The sequence below is a fragment of the Somniosus microcephalus genome, unplaced genomic scaffold (assembly GCF_052327205.1).
Source record: "Somniosus microcephalus isolate GS21.2 unplaced genomic scaffold, FLI_Smic_1.0 unresolved_chr4, whole genome shotgun sequence".
Classification (NCBI taxonomy): Eukaryota; Metazoa; Chordata; class Chondrichthyes; order Squaliformes; family Somniosidae; genus Somniosus; species Somniosus microcephalus.
Window position 1 is genome coordinate 58,558,472 of NW_028225182.1, and position 17,400 is coordinate 58,575,871.

At 50.7% G+C, this 17,400-nt stretch overlaps 2 non-coding genes across 2 annotated transcripts; one reads left to right on the plus strand and one right to left on the minus strand.

The window, feature by feature from the left end:
* Window positions 1–6,272: 6,272 nt before the first annotated feature.
* Window positions 6,273–6,354, plus strand: trnal-uag (transfer RNA leucine (anticodon UAG)). Its single transcript has one exon. It is a non-coding gene; the product is annotated as a tRNA-Leu (tRNA).
* A 10,329-nt stretch (window positions 6,355–16,683) lies between these two features.
* On the minus strand, window positions 16,684–16,765 carry trnal-aag (transfer RNA leucine (anticodon AAG)). The gene has a single exon. It is a non-coding gene; the product is annotated as a tRNA-Leu (tRNA).
* Window positions 16,766–17,400: the final 635 nt, after the last annotated feature.

Genomic DNA, 17,400 nt, shown 5'->3' on the forward strand with positions numbered 1-17,400 from the left:
TGCACTTTCCCCATTAGTCCCACTGTCTGCTCTTTCCCCATTAGTTGCACTGCCAGCTCTTTCCCATTAGTCCCACTGTCTGCTCTTTCCACATTAGTCCCACTGTTTGCTCTTTCCCCATTAGTCCCACTGTCTGCTCTTTCCACATTAGTCCCACTGTCTGCTCTCTCCCCATTAGTCCCACTGTCTGCTCTTTCCCCATTAGTCCCACTCCCTGCTCTTTCCCCATCAGTCTCACTCCCTGCTCTTTCCCCATTAGTCCCATTCCCTGCTCTTTCCCCATTAGTCCCACTCCCTGCTCTTTCCCCATTAGTCCCACTGTCGGCACTTTCCCCATTAGTCCCACTGTCTGCTCTTTCCCCATTAGTCCCACTCTCTGGTTGCTTTTGTGACTGGAAGCCTGTGTCCAGTGGGGTACCTCAGGGATCGGTGCTGGGTCCCTTGTTGTTTGTGATCTACATAAATGACTTGGATGAGAATATAAAAGGTATGATCAGTAAGTTCGCAGATGACATGAAAATTGGTGGGGTGGTAAATTGCGAGGAGGAAAGCCTCAGGCTACAGGACGATATAAACGGGTTGGTCAGATGGGTGGAAAAGTGGCAAATGGAATTTAACCCTGAAAAGTGCGAGGTGATGCATTTTGGATGGACAAATAAGGTAAGGGAATACACAATGAGTGGTAGGACCCTAGGAAGTACAGAGGGTCAGAGGGACCTTGGTGTACATGTACATAGATCCCTGAAGGCAGCGGAACAGGTAGATAGGGTGGTTAAAAAGGCATATGGGATACTTGCCTTCATTAGCCGAGGCATGGAATATAAGAGCAGGGAGGTTATGATGGAGCTGTACAAAACGCTGGTGAGGCCACAGCTGGAGTAATGTGTGCAGTTCTGGTCGCCTCACTATAGGAAGGATGTGATTGCTTTGGAGAGGGTGCAGAGAAGATTCACCAGGATGTTACCTGGGATGGAGCGCCTCAGCTATGAAGACAGGCTGGACAGGCTGGGGTTGTTTTCCTTGGAGCAAAGAAGGCTGAGGGGGGACCTGATTGAGGTGTACAAAATGATGAGGGGCATAGATAGGGTAGATAAAGAGGAACTTTTCCCCTTAGTAGGGGGGCCAATAACAAGGGGGTATAGATTCAGGGTAAGGGGCAGGAGATTTAGAGGGGATTTGAGGAGGAACTTTTTCACCCAGAGGGTGGTTGGAATGTGGAACTCAATGCCTGAAAGGGTGGTAGAGGCAGGAGCCCTCACAACATTCAAGAAGCATTTGGATGAGCACTTGAAATGCCATTGCATACAAGGCTATGGACCAAATGCTGGAAAATGGGATTAGACTGGACAGGGATGGATGGGCGGTGCGGACATGATGGGCTGAAGGGCCTCTTTCTGTGCTGTAAAACTCTATGACTCTATGACTCTCTGCTCTTTCCCCAATAGTCCCACTGTCTGCTCTTTCCCCATTAATCCCACTGTCTGCTCTTTCCCCATTAGTGCAAGGGGGAGGGATTCATATTCCTGTGACATTGGAACTGGTTCTGGGGGAGGTGGGACCAGTTCAAACCTGTCGGTTTGCACCTGGTCAGGGCCGGGACCGATGTCCTTGGGGGAGTGTTTGCTCGTGTTCTGGGGAGTGTTTAAACTAAAATGGCAGGTGTTTGGGAACCTGAGCAAGGGGACAGAGGAAAGGGAAACAAGGATAAAAGCAAAAGATAGGATGGAGAAAAACAGAAGTGGCAGTCAGAGAAATCAACATTTTAAATCACACATGGCCACAGTAAATAATAATTCTAATAGGTGTAAGAGCGTTAAAAAAACAAGCCTGAATGCTTTGTGTCTTAATGTGAGGAGCATTCGTAATAAGATGGATGAATTAGCTGCGCAAATAGATTTAAACAAATATGATTTGATTGGGATTACGGAAACATGGCTGCAGGGTGGCCAAGGCTGGGAACTCAACATCCAGGGGTATTCAATATTCAGGAAAGATAGGCAAAAAGGAAAGGGAGGTGGGGTAGCATTGCTGGTTAAAGAAGGGATTAACACAATTGTAGGGAAGGATATTAACTCTGATGATGTGGAATCTGTATGGGTAGAACTGAGAAATGCCAAGGGGCAGAAAACTTTAGTGGGAGTGGTATATAGACCTCCAAACAGTAATGCGGAGGTTGGGGATGGCATTAAAAGGGAAATCAGAGAAGCGTGCTATAAGGGCACAGCAGTCATCATGGGTGACTTTAATCTACATATAGATTGGGCTAAACAAATTAGTAACAATACTGTGGAGGAGGAATTCCTGGAGTGTTTAAGGGATGGTTTCCTGGACCAATATGTCGAGGGACCAACCAGAGATCAGGCCATCTTAGACTGGGTATTATGTAATGAGAAAGGATTAATTGGAATCTTTTTGTGCGAGGCCCCTTGGGTCGGAGCGATCATAATATGATCGAATTCTTCAGTAAGTTGGAGAATGAAGTAGTCGAATCAGAGACTAGGGTCCTAAATTTAAATAAAGGAAACTACGATGGTCTGAGGCGCGAGTTGGGTAGGATTGATTGGGGAATGTCACTCAAATGGTTGACAGTGGATAGGCAATGGCAAACATTCAAAGACCACATGGATGAACTACAGAATTTGTTCATCCCAGGTTGGCATAAAAATAAAGCAAAAAAGGTGACTCAACCGTGGCTAACAAGGGAAAATAGGGATAGCATAAGATCCAAGGAGAGGACATATAAATTGGCCAGAAAAAGCAGTAAACCTGAGGATTGGGAGCAATTTAGGATTCAACAAAGGAGGACAAAGGGATTAATTAAGAAAGGGAAAATAGAATATGAGAGTAAGCTTTCAGGGAACATAAAAACTGACTGTAAAAGCTTTTATAGATATGTGAAGAGAAAAAGATTGGTGAAGTCAAGCGTAGGTCCCTTGCAGTCAGAATCAGGGGAATTTATAACGGGGAACAAAGAAATGGCAGGCCAATTAAATACATATTTTGGTTCTGTCTTCACAAAGGAGGACACAAATAACCTCCCAGAGATGTCGGGGAACATAGGGTCTGATGAAAGCGAGGAACTGAAAGAAATCAGTATTTGTAGGGAAATGGTGTTAGGTAAATTGATGGGATTGAAGGCCGATAAATCCCCAGGGCCTGATAATCTACATCCTAGGGTACTTAAGGAAGTGGCCCTAGAAATAGTAGATGCATTGCTGATCATCTTCCAGCATTCAATGGAATCTGGAACAATACCCATGGATTGGAGGGTTTCTAATGTTAACCCACTATTCAAAAAAGGTGGTAAAGAGAAAACGGGGAATTACAGACCGGTAAGCCTGACATCGGTAGTGGGGAAAATGCTAGAGTCCATTATAAAAGATGTAATAGCAGAGCACTTGGAATACAGTGACAGGATCAGACAAAGTCAACATGGATTTACAAAAGGAAAATCGTGCTTGACTAATCTACTGGAATTTTTTGAGGATGTAACTGGTAAAATAGATAAGGGAGAACCAGTGGATGTGGTGTATTTGGACTTTCAGAAGGCTTTTGATAAGGTCCCGCATAAGAGATTAGCATGTAAAGTTAAGGCACATGGGATTGGGGGCAAGGTATTGACTTGGATAGAGAGCAGGTTGGCAGACAGAAAGCAAAGAGTTGGAATAAACGGGTCTTTTTCCGAGTGGCAGGCAGTGACTAGTGGGGTACCGCAGGGATCAGTCCTTGGGCCCCAGCTATTCACAATATATATTAATGATCTAGACAAGGGAACGAGATGTAATATCTCCAAATTTGCATACGACACAAAGCTGGTTGGGCGTGTGTGCTGTGAGGAGGATGCCGAGAAACTCCAGGATGATTTGGACAGATTGGGTGATTGGGCAAAAGTATGGCAGATGCAATATAACGTGGATAAATGCGAGGTTATCCACTTTGGTGGCAAAAATAGGAAGGCAGATTATTATCTGAATGGCAATAGATTGGGAGAAGGGGAAGTGCAACGAGACCTGGGTGTCCTTGTACACCAGTCGCTGAAGGTAAGCATGCAGGTGCAGCAGGCGGTTAAGAAGGCAAATGGCATGTTGGCCTTTGTAGCGAGAGGGTTTGAGTACAGGAACAAGGATGTCATGCTGCAGTTGTACAGGGCCTTGGTGAGACCACATCTTGAGTATTGTGTGCAGTTTTGGTCACCTTATCTGAGGAAGGATGTTCTTGCCAAGGAAGGAGTTCAGCGAAGATTCACCAAGCTGATATCTGGGATGGCAGGAATGACATATGAGGAGAGATTGGGTCGATTGGGCTTGTACTCGCTGGAGTTTAGAAGAATGAGAGGGGATCTCATTGAAACTTATAAAATTCTGACAGGACTGGACAGACTAGATGCAGGAAGGATGTTCCCGATGGTCGGGGAGTCCAGAACCACGGGGCACAGTCTAAGGATAAGGGGTAGGCCATTTAGGACAGAAATGAGGAGGAATTTCTTCACCCAGAGAGTGGTGAACCTGTGGAATTCTCTACCACAGAAGGCAGTAGAGGCCAATACATTAAATATATTCAAGAAGGAGTTGGATATATTTCTTAAGGCTAAAGGAATCAAGGGGTATGGGGAGAAAGCAGGGACCGGGTACTGAATTTGGATGATCAGCCATGATCGCATTGAATGGCGGAGCAGGCTCGAGGGGCCGAATGGCCTAATCCTGCTCCTATCTTCTATGTTTCTATGTCCCACTGTCTGCTCTTTCCCCGTTAGTCCCACTGTCTGCTCTTTCCCCATTAGTCCCACTGTCTGCTCTTTCCCCATTAGTCCCACTGCCTGCTCTTTCCCCATTAGTCCCACTGTCTGCTCTTTCCCCATTACTCCCACTGTCTGCTCTTTCCCCATTACTCCCACTGCCTGCTCTTTCCCCATTAGTCCCACTGTCTGCTCTTTCCCCATTAGTCCCACTGTCTGCTCTTTCCCCATTAGTCCCACTGTCTGCTCTTTCCCCATTAGTCCCACTGTCTGCTCTTTCCCCATTACTCCCACTGCCTGCTCTTTCCCCATTAGTCCCACTGCCTGCTCTTTCCCCATTAGTCCCACTGTCTGCTCTTTCCCCATTACTCCCACTGCCTGCTCTTTCCCCATTAGTCCCACTGCCTGCTCTTTCCCCATTAGTCCCACTGTCTGCTCTTTCCCCATTAGTCCCACTGTCTGCTCTTTCCTCATTAGTCCCACTGTCTGCTCTTTCCCCATTACTCCCACTGTCTGCTCTTTCCCCATTACTCCCACTGCCTGCTCTTTCCCCATTAGTCCCACTGTCTGCTCTTTCCCCATTAGTCCCACTGTCTGCTCTTTCCCCATTAGTCCCACTGTCTGCTCTTTCCCCATTACTCCCACTGCCTGCTCTTTCCCCATTAGTCCCACTGCCTGCTCTTTCCCCATTAGTCCCACTGTCTGCTCTTTCCCCATTAGTCCCAATCCCTGCTCTTTCCCCATTAGTCCCACTGTCTGCTCTTTCCCCATTAATCCCACTGTCTGCTCTTTCCCCATTAGTCCCACTGCCTGCTCTTTCCCCATTAGTCCCACTGCCTGCTCTTTCCCCATTAGTCCCACTGTCTGCTCTTTCCCCATTAGTCCCACTGTCTGCTCTTTCCCCATTAGTCCCACTGTCTGCTCTTTCCCCATTAGTCCCACTGTCTGCTCTTTCCCCATTAGTCCCACTGTCTGCTCTTTCCCCATTAGTCCCACTGTCTGCTCTTTCCCCATTAGTCCCACTGTCTGCTCTTTCCCCATTAGTCCCACTGTCTGCTCTTTCCCCATTAGTCCCACTGTCTGCTCTTTCCCCATTAGTCCCACTGTCTGCTCTTTCCCCATTAGTCCCAATCCCTGCTCTTTCCCCATTAGTCCCACTGCCTGCTCTTTCCCCATTAGTCCCACTGTCTGCTCTTTCCCCATTAGTCCCACTGTCTGCTCTTTCCTCATTAGTCCCACTGCCTGCTCTTTCCCCATTAATCCCACTGTCTGCTCTTTCCCCAATAGACCCACTTCACTGCACATTTACCTTAATAATCGTAACAATTTAATTTGTGAAATTCAACATCCTGAAGCTGATTGTTAACTGTGGTTAATTTCCTTTTCCGAGTACTAACTACCATGCATGTTTTGATAAATATAATTCTGACAAATTACAGCCTGAAATATAAACAACGTGTTTTAAAAACTTCACTTTGATTTAAAACTAATCATCGGTGAAATGTTGTGATGCGAACTTCCTACAACGGATTGTATCGGTAGCGTGGCCGAGCGGTCTAAGGCGCTGGATTTAGGCTCCAGTCTCTTCGGAGGCGTGGGTTCGAATCCCACCGCTGCCAGTGGGCTATTTTCTGCAGATGTGTATTCAACAAATCAACTTCTTCATCCCGTTTTAAAAGAAGTATATTTTTGTATTACTTTTTAAAGAAATATTATAATACTGTAAGTTAGCAAAAGCGGTGTCTAAGCTGTAAGTGAGCTACATCTGTACAACGTTCAATTCCGATCTGTGTGCTTGTCTCTGCTGATATGTTACAATGACAGCAGCGTCCTTGGGGTCGGCCAGGGTTCTTGATCGTGATGATTATCCAATGACATCAGCTGGAAGGTGAGCACTTGTGGAGTATTGGATCTCACTGTGCTGACGAAAGGTCATTCACCTGAAACGTTAACTCTGTTTCTCTGTATAGATGCTGCCTGGCCTAGAATCATAGACACAAAAGCAAAATACTGTGGATGCTGGAAATTTGAAATATAAACAGAAAATGCTGGAACTACTCAGCAGGTCAGGCAGCATCTGTTCAGGTCGATGACCCTTCCTCAGAACTGGAAAAGCTTGGAATGTAACAGATTTTTAAGCACGTGTAGGGGTAGGGAAAGGGAGGAAGGGAGTTAAGAACAAAAGGGAAGGTCATAGTCACAAAGTCATAATGGCACAGAAGGAGGCCATTCGGCCCATCGAGTCCGTGCCAGCTCTCTGTAGAGCAATTCTGCTGTCATGTCCTAACTCGCACCAAGTCCCATTCACCCATCACCCCCTGTGCTCGCTGACCTACATGCACTCCCAGTTAAGCAACGCCTCAATTTTAAAATTCCTATTCCAATTTTAAAAGCCCTAGAGGAATATATGTTTGTTGCAAATTATGTATTATTTCCTTGAATGTTAGCCATTGTATGTCCACCTTCATACCTTTTAGTGTAGTCATCAATCTACCATGGCCAACTTGTCCCTTATACCCATGTAGTTTCCTCTGTTTAGATTGAAGACCATAGTTTCAGGTTGGACTACATCACTCTCAAACTTAATGTAAAATTCAATCATATTATGGTCACTTGTCCCTAAAGGCCCCTTTACCACAAGATTATTGATTCGCCCTTTCTCATTACACAGTACCAGATCCAGAATAACCTGTTCCCTGGTTGGTTCCTCCACATACTGATCCAGGAAACCATCTCGCATGCATTCCAAGAATTCGTCCTCCACACCATTAGTGGTAATTTGATTTGCCCAGTCAATATGTAGATTAAAGTCCCCCATGATTACCGTATTGCCCTTGTTACATGCACTTCTAATCTCTTGATTGATACTGTGCCCTACTTTACCACCACTGTTTGGTGGCTTATACACGAATACAGATGACACGAAAATTGACGGGGTGGTAAATAGCGAGGAGGGTAGCCTCAGTCTGCAGGATGATATAGATGGGTTGGTCAGATGGGCGGAACAGTGGCAAATGGAATTTAACCCTGAAAAGTGTGAGGTGATGCATTTTGGAGGGACTAACAAGGCAAGGGAATACACAATGAATGGTAAGACCCTAGGAAAGACAGAGGATCAGAGGGACCTTGGTGTTCATGTACATAGATCTCTGAAGGCAGCAGAACAGGTGGATAAGGTGGTTAAAAAGGCATATGGGATACTTGCCTTCATTAGCTGAGGCATAGAATATAAGAGCAGGGAAGTTATGATGGAGCTGTACAAAACGCTGGTTAGGCCACAGCTGGAATACTGTGTGCTGTTCTGGTCGCCACACTATAGGAAGGATGTGATTGCTTTGGAGAGGGTGCAGAGGAGATTCACCAGGATGTTACCTGGGCTGGAGTGCTTCAGCTATGAAGAAAGACTGGACAGGCTGGGGTTGTTTTCCTTGGAGCAGAGAAGGCTGAGGGGGGACCTGATTGAGGTGTACAAAATTATGAGGGGCATAGATAGGGTAGATAGAAAGGAACTTTTCCCCTTAGTAGAGGGGTCAATAACCAGGGGGCATAGTTTCAAGGTAAGGGGCAGGAGGTTTAGAGGGGATTTGAGGAAAAACCTTTTTACCCAGAGGGTGGTTGGAATCTGGAACTCGCTGCCTGAAAGGGTGGTAGAGGCAGGAACCCTCACAACATTCAAGAAGCATTTAGATGAGCACTTGAAACGCCATAGCATACAAGGCTACGGACCAAGTGCTGGAAAATGGGATTAGAATAGACAGGGCTTGGTGGCCGGCGCAGACACGATGGGCGGAAGGGCCTCTTTCTGTGCTGTATAACTCTATGACTCTAACCCCCACCAATGTTTTCCACCCTTTGCTGTTTCTTAGCTCCACCCAAACTGATTCCTCTTCTACATCATGATCTGCCGAGCCAAGATCTTTTATCTCTACCATACCGATCTCATCCCTTATTAACAGCGCTACGCCACCTCCTTTTCCTTTTTGTGTCCTTCATAAATGTGAGTACCCTGAAACATTCAGTTCCCAGATTGGTTACCCTGCAACCATGTCTCTGTAATGGCAATTACATCATACCCATTTACTTCTATTAGTGCCATTAATTCATCCACCTTGTTGCGAATGCTACGTGCATTTAGATAAAGTGCCTTCAACTTTGCCTGTTTAATATTTTTCTGCACTTTGACCCTCTTTACTGTTGGCCTTTGTTTCTGCTCCATACTAGTTTTGCTGACTACTTTTCTAACTTTCACTTCCAGCTTTGTTTCTCTCCATTCTGGGCCCACACTTAGGTTCCCAGTGTGGTAAACCACTGTTATTGTTGTTCACCGTTGTTGTTGTTGTTGCACACTGTTGTACCTATGCATGCCTCAGCATGTCTCTGCTGGCTCCGCCCCTGGCTCCACCCACAGGCCCAGGTATAAAAGTGATTGCTCTGCAGCCCCCTGCCTTCTTGGAACCCAGTCAACCACGAGAGGCATGCTCTGTTCTTTGCTAATAAAAGCCTTTTAGTTACTCTCCTAACTCTCCGTCTTTTATGAGTAATTGATAGCGCATCAATTTTATTAGCAAAAACAAAATGTCGACAACAAACGCTGAGCAGCAGGCTGCTGCACCAAACGCTGAGCAGCAGGAGCTGCTGCGAGCCCTCAGACCAACATGCCTGGACCTAGACCCCCAAGAATCGGGTTCGGCTACCAAATTCGCGCATTGGCTGCACTGCTTCGAGGCCTATCTGCAAGCCTCAACTGTGACCCTGGACGAAAACAATCTGGAAATCCTGGCCACAAAGGTGAGCCACCAAGTTTATACAATATTCCAGGACGCGGCGACCTACGCGGCGGCTATCGATCTGCTAAAAGGGCAATACGCACGCCCGGTAAATATGGTCTATGCCAGGCACCTCTTAAGATCCCGCAGACAGCAGCCCGGGGAATCGGTGGAGGCCTTCCTACGGGCACTACGGATACTCAGCCGAGGCTGCGATTGCAAAGAAGCATCAGCCGCAGCACACACGGAGGGACTGATCCGAGATGCTTTCGTTGCGGGTCTAAGGTCCGACTACTCCTGGCAGAGACTGTTGGAAAAGGGAGAAATGGACCTGAGAAAGGCAGTGTCCCTCGCGCTCTCGCTCGATGCGGCCCACAGGAATATGGACGCATTCTCCCCTAACCGCTCCGCAACATGGACGCCACAACCTTGGGTCATGGGACCGCCACCTTCTGCTGCTGCGATGTCCAAGGCACAGAAATGCTATTTTTGTGGCCAGGCAAAACACCCCAGAGCACGCTGCCCGGCGAGAAACGCTACCTGCTCCGGCTGCGGGAAGAAAGGACACTATGTCAGCGCCTGCAAAGGTAAAACCACTAACGCCAGCAGCGCCGCGTGCGAACCGTGGGGGCAGCCATCTTGTCTGCCATCTGGGGCTCCCCCAGCCGCGTGGGGACCGGGATCGTGGGCGCCGCCATTTTGTCCGCCATCTTGGACGTCTCCAACTTCAACCACGGGGGACCCGGACTCAACCACCGCCTTATCTGACGACCACATCGACTCGCTCGACCATACGCTGGCCTCCGTGACGCTGGACCAATCTCTCCCTCATCAACTGTCCAGGTCCATGATGGACATTACGGTAAACGGCCGCGCCACTACCTGCCTTTTTGACAGCGGGAGCACGGAGAGCTTTATCCACCCCGACACGGTGCGCAATTACTCTCTCCTGGTCCTGCCGACGCGCCATCGGATCTCTTTGGCTTCCAAAACCCAGTCAGCGGACGTCGGTGGCTACTGTGTAGTGACCCTTTCAGTACGGGGCACAGAATACAAAAATTTTAAACTCCTGGTCCTGCCCCATCTTTGCGCTGCCGTTCTACTGGGGTTGGATTTTCAGTGCCACCTTAAGAGTGTCACATTAGCATACGACGGACTCCTCCCCCCACTCACAGTCTGCAGCCAGCAGCTTTTAAATCGCCCGCCGCGCACCATTTGCAGCCTCTCCACCCTTAAAGTCCCCCCCCCTCCTTGTTCGCTAACCTCACCCACGACTGTAAGCCCATCGCTACCAAAAGCAGGCGTTACAGTGCCGGGGATAGAAGCTTCATTAAATCCGAGGTAGCGAGACTCCTGAAGGAAGGGATTATTGAAAGTAGCACCAGCCCATGGCGAGCACAAGTGGTGGTAGTGAAGACTGGTGAAAAACAGTGCCTAGTTATTGACTACAGCCAGACGATCAATCGCTACACCCAGCTAGATGCATACCCACTCCCCCGCATATCTGACATGGTCAATCAGATAGCACAATACCGGGTGTTCTCGACGATTGATCTGAAGTCGGCATACCACCAGCTCCCCATCAGGGCTGAGGACTGCCAGTACACGGCTTTTGAAGCTGACGGTCGTCTCTACCACTTCCTCAGAGTTCCCTTCAGCGTCACCAACGGGGTTTCAGTCTTCCAACGGGAGATGGACCGGATGGTTGACCAGAACGCGCTGCAGGCCACTTTCCCCTATCTAGACAACGTCACCATCTGCGGCCATGACCAGCAGGACCATGATGTTAATCTAGAGAAATTCCTCCGTACAGCCCAGCGGCTGAACCTAACATACAACAAGGACAAATGTATGTTTCGTACCAAGCGCCTTGCCATTCTTGGCTGTGTAGTGGAGAACGGAGTCATCGGCCCCGACCCCGACAGGATGCGCCCCCTTATGGAGCTCCCCCTCCCCCACTGCCAAAAAGCACTGAAGAGATGCCTAGGGTTTTTCTCGTACTATGCTCAGTGGGTGCCGAACTATGCGGACAAAGCCAGACCCCTCATCAAGTCCACCTCCTTCCCCCTGACAGCAGAGGCCTGTGCAGCCTTCACTCTCATAAAAGGAGATATTGCGAAGGCCACAATGCATGCAGTGGATGAGTCCATCCCTTTCCAAGTGGAGAGCAACGCACCCGACTTTGCCCTAGCTGTAACCCTTAACCAGGCGGGGAGACCCGTGGCCTTTTTCTCAAGTACCCTCCAGGGCCCCGAGATTCGACACTCCTCTGTCGAAAAGGAGGCCCAGGCCATTGTGGAAGCTGTGTGACATTGGAGGCATTACCTGGCCGGAAAACAATTTACCCTGCTCACTGACCAGCGTTCAGTAGCTTTTATGTTTAATAATAAGCAGAGGGGCAAAATCAAGAACGACAAGATCTTGAGGTGGAGAATCGAACTCTCCACCTACAATTACGATATCTTGTACCGGCCCGGGAAACTCAATGAGCCCCCAGATGCCCTATCATGTGGTACATGCGCCAACGCGCAGGTTGATAGACTGAAGACCCTCCACAATGCCACCCGGGGGGTCACCAGGTTTTTTCACTTCATCAAATCCCATAACCTGCCCTACTCCATCGAGGAGGTCAGGACCATGACCAGGAACTGCCAAATCTGTGCCGAGTGCAAACCGTATTTTTATAGGCCAGACAGAGCAAGCCTGATCAAAGCCATGCGCCCCTTTGAACGGCTGAGCGTCGATTTTAAAGGGCCCCTCCCCTCCTCCGACCGCAATGTGTACTTCCTCAACATAATTGACGAGTACTCCCGTTTCCCGTTTGCCATCCCTTGCTCAGACATGACCAGTACCATGGTCATTAAATGTCTGAATGACCTCTTCGCCTTGTTCGGTTTCCCTAGCTATATTCATAGCGACAGGGGTTCATCCTTTATGAGCGACGAACTTCGGCAGTACCTGCTCGCGAGAAGTATTGCTACAAGCAGGACCACCAGCTACAACCCCCAGGGGAATGGCCAGGTGGAAAGGGAGAATGCGACGGTCTGGAAGGCAGTCCTTTTAAACTTGAAATCTAAGGGCCTTCCGACATCTCGCTGGCAGGAAGTCCTCCCTGCGGCGCTCCATTCCATTCGGTCACTGCTCTGTACAGCCACCAATGCCACTCCTCACGAGAGAATGTTCTCCTTCCCCAGGAAGTCCACATCGGGGATCTCATTACCGACATGGCTGACTTCTCCAGGACCCATCCTACTGCGGAAGCACGTGAGGTCCCATAAGACGGACCCCCTGGTTGAGAGGGTGAGCCTCCTCCATGCCAACCCTCAGTATGCTTACGTGGTGTACCCGGACGGGCGGGAGGACACAGTCTCCATACGAGACCTCGCACCTTCGGGTGCTCCCGAAACACCTCCCCCACCACCCACCACTACCCCCGCCTACCCCCAGTACGCTTACGTAGCGTACCCGGACGGGCGGGAGGACACAGCCCCCACACGAGATCTCGCACCTTCAGGTGCCCCTGAAACACTACCATTGCCATCCACCACTACCCACAACCCAACCCCGCTAGATGGCATGCCGCAGCCCCAGGACCCGTCATTGACCACCCAACCACTCAATGAGACGCCAGATTCAACGTTGGATGCTGCACCATCACCGCCGCCACCACGACGATCAGGACGGCATACAAGGCCACCTGATAGACTTACTTACATGAACCTTCAGTACACTTCACCCCACCGGACTCAATTTTAAACAAGGGGTGAATGTGGTAAACCACTGTTATTGTTGTTCACCGTTGTTGTTGCACACTGTTGTACCTATGCATGCCTCAGCATGTCTCTGCTGGCTCCGCACCTGGCTCCACCCACAGGCCCAGGTATAAAGGTGATTGCTCTGCAGCCCCCTGCCTTCTTGGAACCCAGTCAACCATGAGAGGCATGCTCTGTTCTTTGCTAATAAAAGCCTTTTAGTTACTCTCCTAACTCTCCGTCTTTTGAGAGTAATTGATAGCGCATCACCCAGCCCCCTGACAAACTAGTTTAAATCCTTCCCAACAGCACTAGCAAACCCCCCTGCGAGGATATTGGTCCCGTTTCTGCCAAGGTGTAATCCGTCCAGCTTGTACAGGTCCCACCTTCCCCAGAATCGGTCCCAATACCTCAGGAATTTAAATCCCTCCCTCCTACACCATCTCTCCAGCCACGCATTCATCTAGTCTATTCTCCTATTTCTGCTCTCACTAGCACATGACACTGGGAGTAATCCTAAGAATACTACCTTTGAGGTCCTGCTTTTTAATTTATTTCCTAGCTCCCTATATTCTGCTTGCAGGACCACATCCCTCTTTCTACCTATGTCGTTGGTACTGATATGGACCACGACCTCTGGCTGTTCACCCTCCCCCTTCAGCAGCCAGCAGCTGCTCAGTGACATCCTTGACCCTGGCACCAGGGAGGCAACATACCATCCTGGAGTCATGTCTTTAAAGTAAAGAATATTAAATACACTAGGGACCTTACTTCACTTGAAACACTACTTACTCTAAACTAGAGACCTTACTTTTACTTTAACGACTGGACTGTAGAAATACTCACCAGGTCCTACTTACCAATCAGCTCCTTCCCTGGTTGTGACGTCACTTTAGTGGTTTTGCAGTTGTTGTTGTTTGACTGCTCCTGCTCTAGGACTCTTTCCTGGGTGTAAAGTAAGAACCAATTCCTACAGAGTTACAAGTTAGGCAAAGCAAAGGCGAAGCAAAGGAGCTCCTCCTTCCACTCCTCACTCACCTTACTCCCTCACTCACCCAACGCTCAGCACTCTGTTCAAACCGCACTCAGTGCAGATCGCACTGCGAAGCCTCTTTTTATAGGCCTATTTTCCCTGATTAACTGCCTTCAGCTGCTCTGAATTATCCTCTGCTTTCTCCGGGGCTGCCGACTCCTTTCAGGTCCGCTGTCCTCAGCCTCCCGCGCTCTTTATCCTCGGCCTTCTCCGGGGCTGCCGACTCCTTTCAGGCCCGCTGTCCTCAGCCTCCCGCGCTCTTTATCCTCGGCCTTCTCCGGGGCTGCCGACTCCTTTCAGGCCCGCTGTCCTCAGCCTCCCGTGCTCTTTATCCTCGGCCTTCTCCGGGGCTGCCGACTCCTTTCAGGCCCACTGTCCTCAGCCTCCCGCGCTCTTTATCCTCGGCCTTCTCCGGGGCTGCTGACTCCTTTCATTCCGCTGTCCTCAGCCTCCCGCGCTCTTTATCCTCTGCCTTCTCTGGGTTTGCCGACTCCTTTCAGGCCCGCTGTCCTCAGCCTCCCGCGCTCTTTATCCTCGGCCTTCTCCGGGGCTGCTGACTCCTTTCAGGTCCGCTGTCCTCAGCCTCCCGCGCTCTTTATCCTCGGCCTTCTCCGGGGCTGCCGACTCCTTTCAGGCCCACTGTCCTCGGCCCCCCGCGCTCTTTATCCTCGGCCTTCTCCGGGGCTGCCGACTCCTTTCAGGCCCACTGTCCTCGGCCCCCCGCGTTCTTTATCCTCGGCCTTCTCTGGTGCCAACTCCTTTCAGGCCCACTGTCCTCAGCCTCCCGCGCTCTTTATCCTCGGCCTTCTCTGGTGCCGACTCCTTTCAGATCCGCTGTCCTCAGCCTCCCGCGCTCTTTATCCTCGGCCTTCTCCGGGGCTGCTGACTCCTTTCAGGTCCGCTGTCCTCAGCCCCCCGCGCTCTTTATCCTCGGCCTTCTCCGGGGCTGCTGACTCCTTTCAGGCCCACTGTCCTCAGCCTCCCGCGCTCTTTATCCTCTGCCTCCTCCGGGGCTGCCGACTCCTTTCAGGCCCACTGTCCTCAGCCTCCCGCGCTCTTTATCCTCTGCCTTCTCCGGGGCTGCCGACTCCTTTCAGGTCCGCTGTCCTCGGCCTCCCGCGCTCTTTATCCTCGGCCTTCTCCAGGGCTGCCGACTCCTTTCAGGCCCGCTGTCCTTGGCCTCCCGCGCTCTTTATCCTCGGCCTTCTCCGGGGCTGCCGACTCCTTTCAGGCCCGCTGTCCTCAGCCTCCCGCGCTCTTTATCCTCGGCCTTCTCCGGGGCTGCCGACTCCTTTCAGGCCCGCTGTCCTCGGCCTCCCGCGCTCTTTATCCTCGGCCTTCTCTGGGGCTGCCGACTCCTTTCAGGCCCGCTGTCCTCAGCCTCCCGCGCTCTTTATCCTCGGCCTTCTCCGGGGCTGCCGACTCCTTTCAGGCCCGCTGTCCTCGGCCTCCCGCGCTCTTTATCCTCGGCCTTCTCCGGGGCTGCCGACTCCTTTCAGGCCCGCTGTCCTCGGCCTCCCGCGCTCTTTATCCTCGGCCTTCTCCGGGACTACCGACTCCTTTCAGGCCCGCTGTCCTCAGCCTCCCGTGCCCTTGATCCTCTGCCTTCTCCGGGACTACCGACTCCTTTCAGGTCCGCTGTCCTCGGCCTCCTGTGCTCTTTATCCTCGGCCTTCTCCGGGGCTGCCGACTCCTTTCAGGCCCACTGTCCTCAGCCTCCCGCGCTCTTTATCCTCGGCCTTCTCCGGGGCTGCCGACTCCTTTCAGGCCCACTGTCCTCAGCCTCCCGCGCTCTTTATCCTCGGCCTTCTCCGGGGCTGCCGACTCCTTTCAGGCCCGCTGTCCTCAGCCTCCCGCGCTCTTTATCCTCGGCCTTCTCCGGGGCTGCCGACTCCTTTCAGGAGGGATTTGAAAACAAGGATAAGAATTTTGAAATTGAGGCGCTTCTTAACTGGGAGCCAATGTATGTCAGCGAGCACAGGGGCGATGGGCGAACGGGACTTGGTGCAAGTTTCTGACTAAGGGTCGACACCATAAATGTTAATCCGTCTGTTCTCTCCACAGATGGGGCCGTGAGTTTCCAGCATTTTCTACATATTATTTAGGAATAGACCTCACACCTGCTTCGGTCTACGTGGCAGAATTAAGGGTAATAATTCAATTCAGGATATTGTTCATGAAATTATTAACTTGTTCCCATTATTTTCAATGGAATGCTTCTTCTGTTAATAAATACCAGGTATTATTGAAAGCACAAGGTAACCAATTAGATACAAGTCTTGCTGTTAATGATAAAATTGCCTTTATATGCTAATAGAGTTTCTGTTAAAGTTAGAAAATTATTCCTTTTTGCCGTCCACGTTATGTTTTATACACAAAAAGGTTGTTTAAAAACACTGGCAGCGGTGGGATTCGAACCCACGCCTCCGAAGAGACTGGAGCCTTAATCCAGCGCCTTAGACCGCTCGGCCACGCTACCGATACAAACAAAACTCCGCCACGTCCTTAAAGCGGGCTGTGCTTTTCATGGAGACGACTCAAAGTCAGACTGAGTGATCGTCCGATTATCAGGCGGCGAATGTCAACAGGACCTGTTTAACACTCTGAGTCATTGGGCTCTGTGACCCGGGCTCTGAGCTCAGTGTGACCCGGGCTCTGGGCTCAGTGTGACCCGGCTCTGTGACCGGGCTCTGAGCTCGGTGTGACCCGGGCTCTGGGCTCAGTGTGACCCGGCTCTGTGACCGGGCTCTGAGCTCAGTGTGACCCGGGCTCTGGGCTCAGTGTGACCCGGCTCTGTGACCGGGCTCTGAGCTCAGTGTGACCCGGGCTCGGAGCTCAGTGTGACCGGGCTCTGAGCTCAGTGTGACCGGGCTCGGAGCTCAGTGTGACCGGGCTCTGAGCTCAGTGTGACCGGGCTCTGAGCTCAGTGTGACCGGGCTCTGGGCTCAGTGTGACCGGGCTCTGGGCTCAGTGTGACCGGGCTCTGGGCTCAGTGTGACCGGGCTCTGAGCTCAGTGTGACCGGGCTCTGAGCTCAGTGTGACCCGGGCTCGGGGCTCAGTGTGACCGGGCTCTGGGCTCAGTGTGACCGGGCTCTGAGCTCAGTGTGACCGGG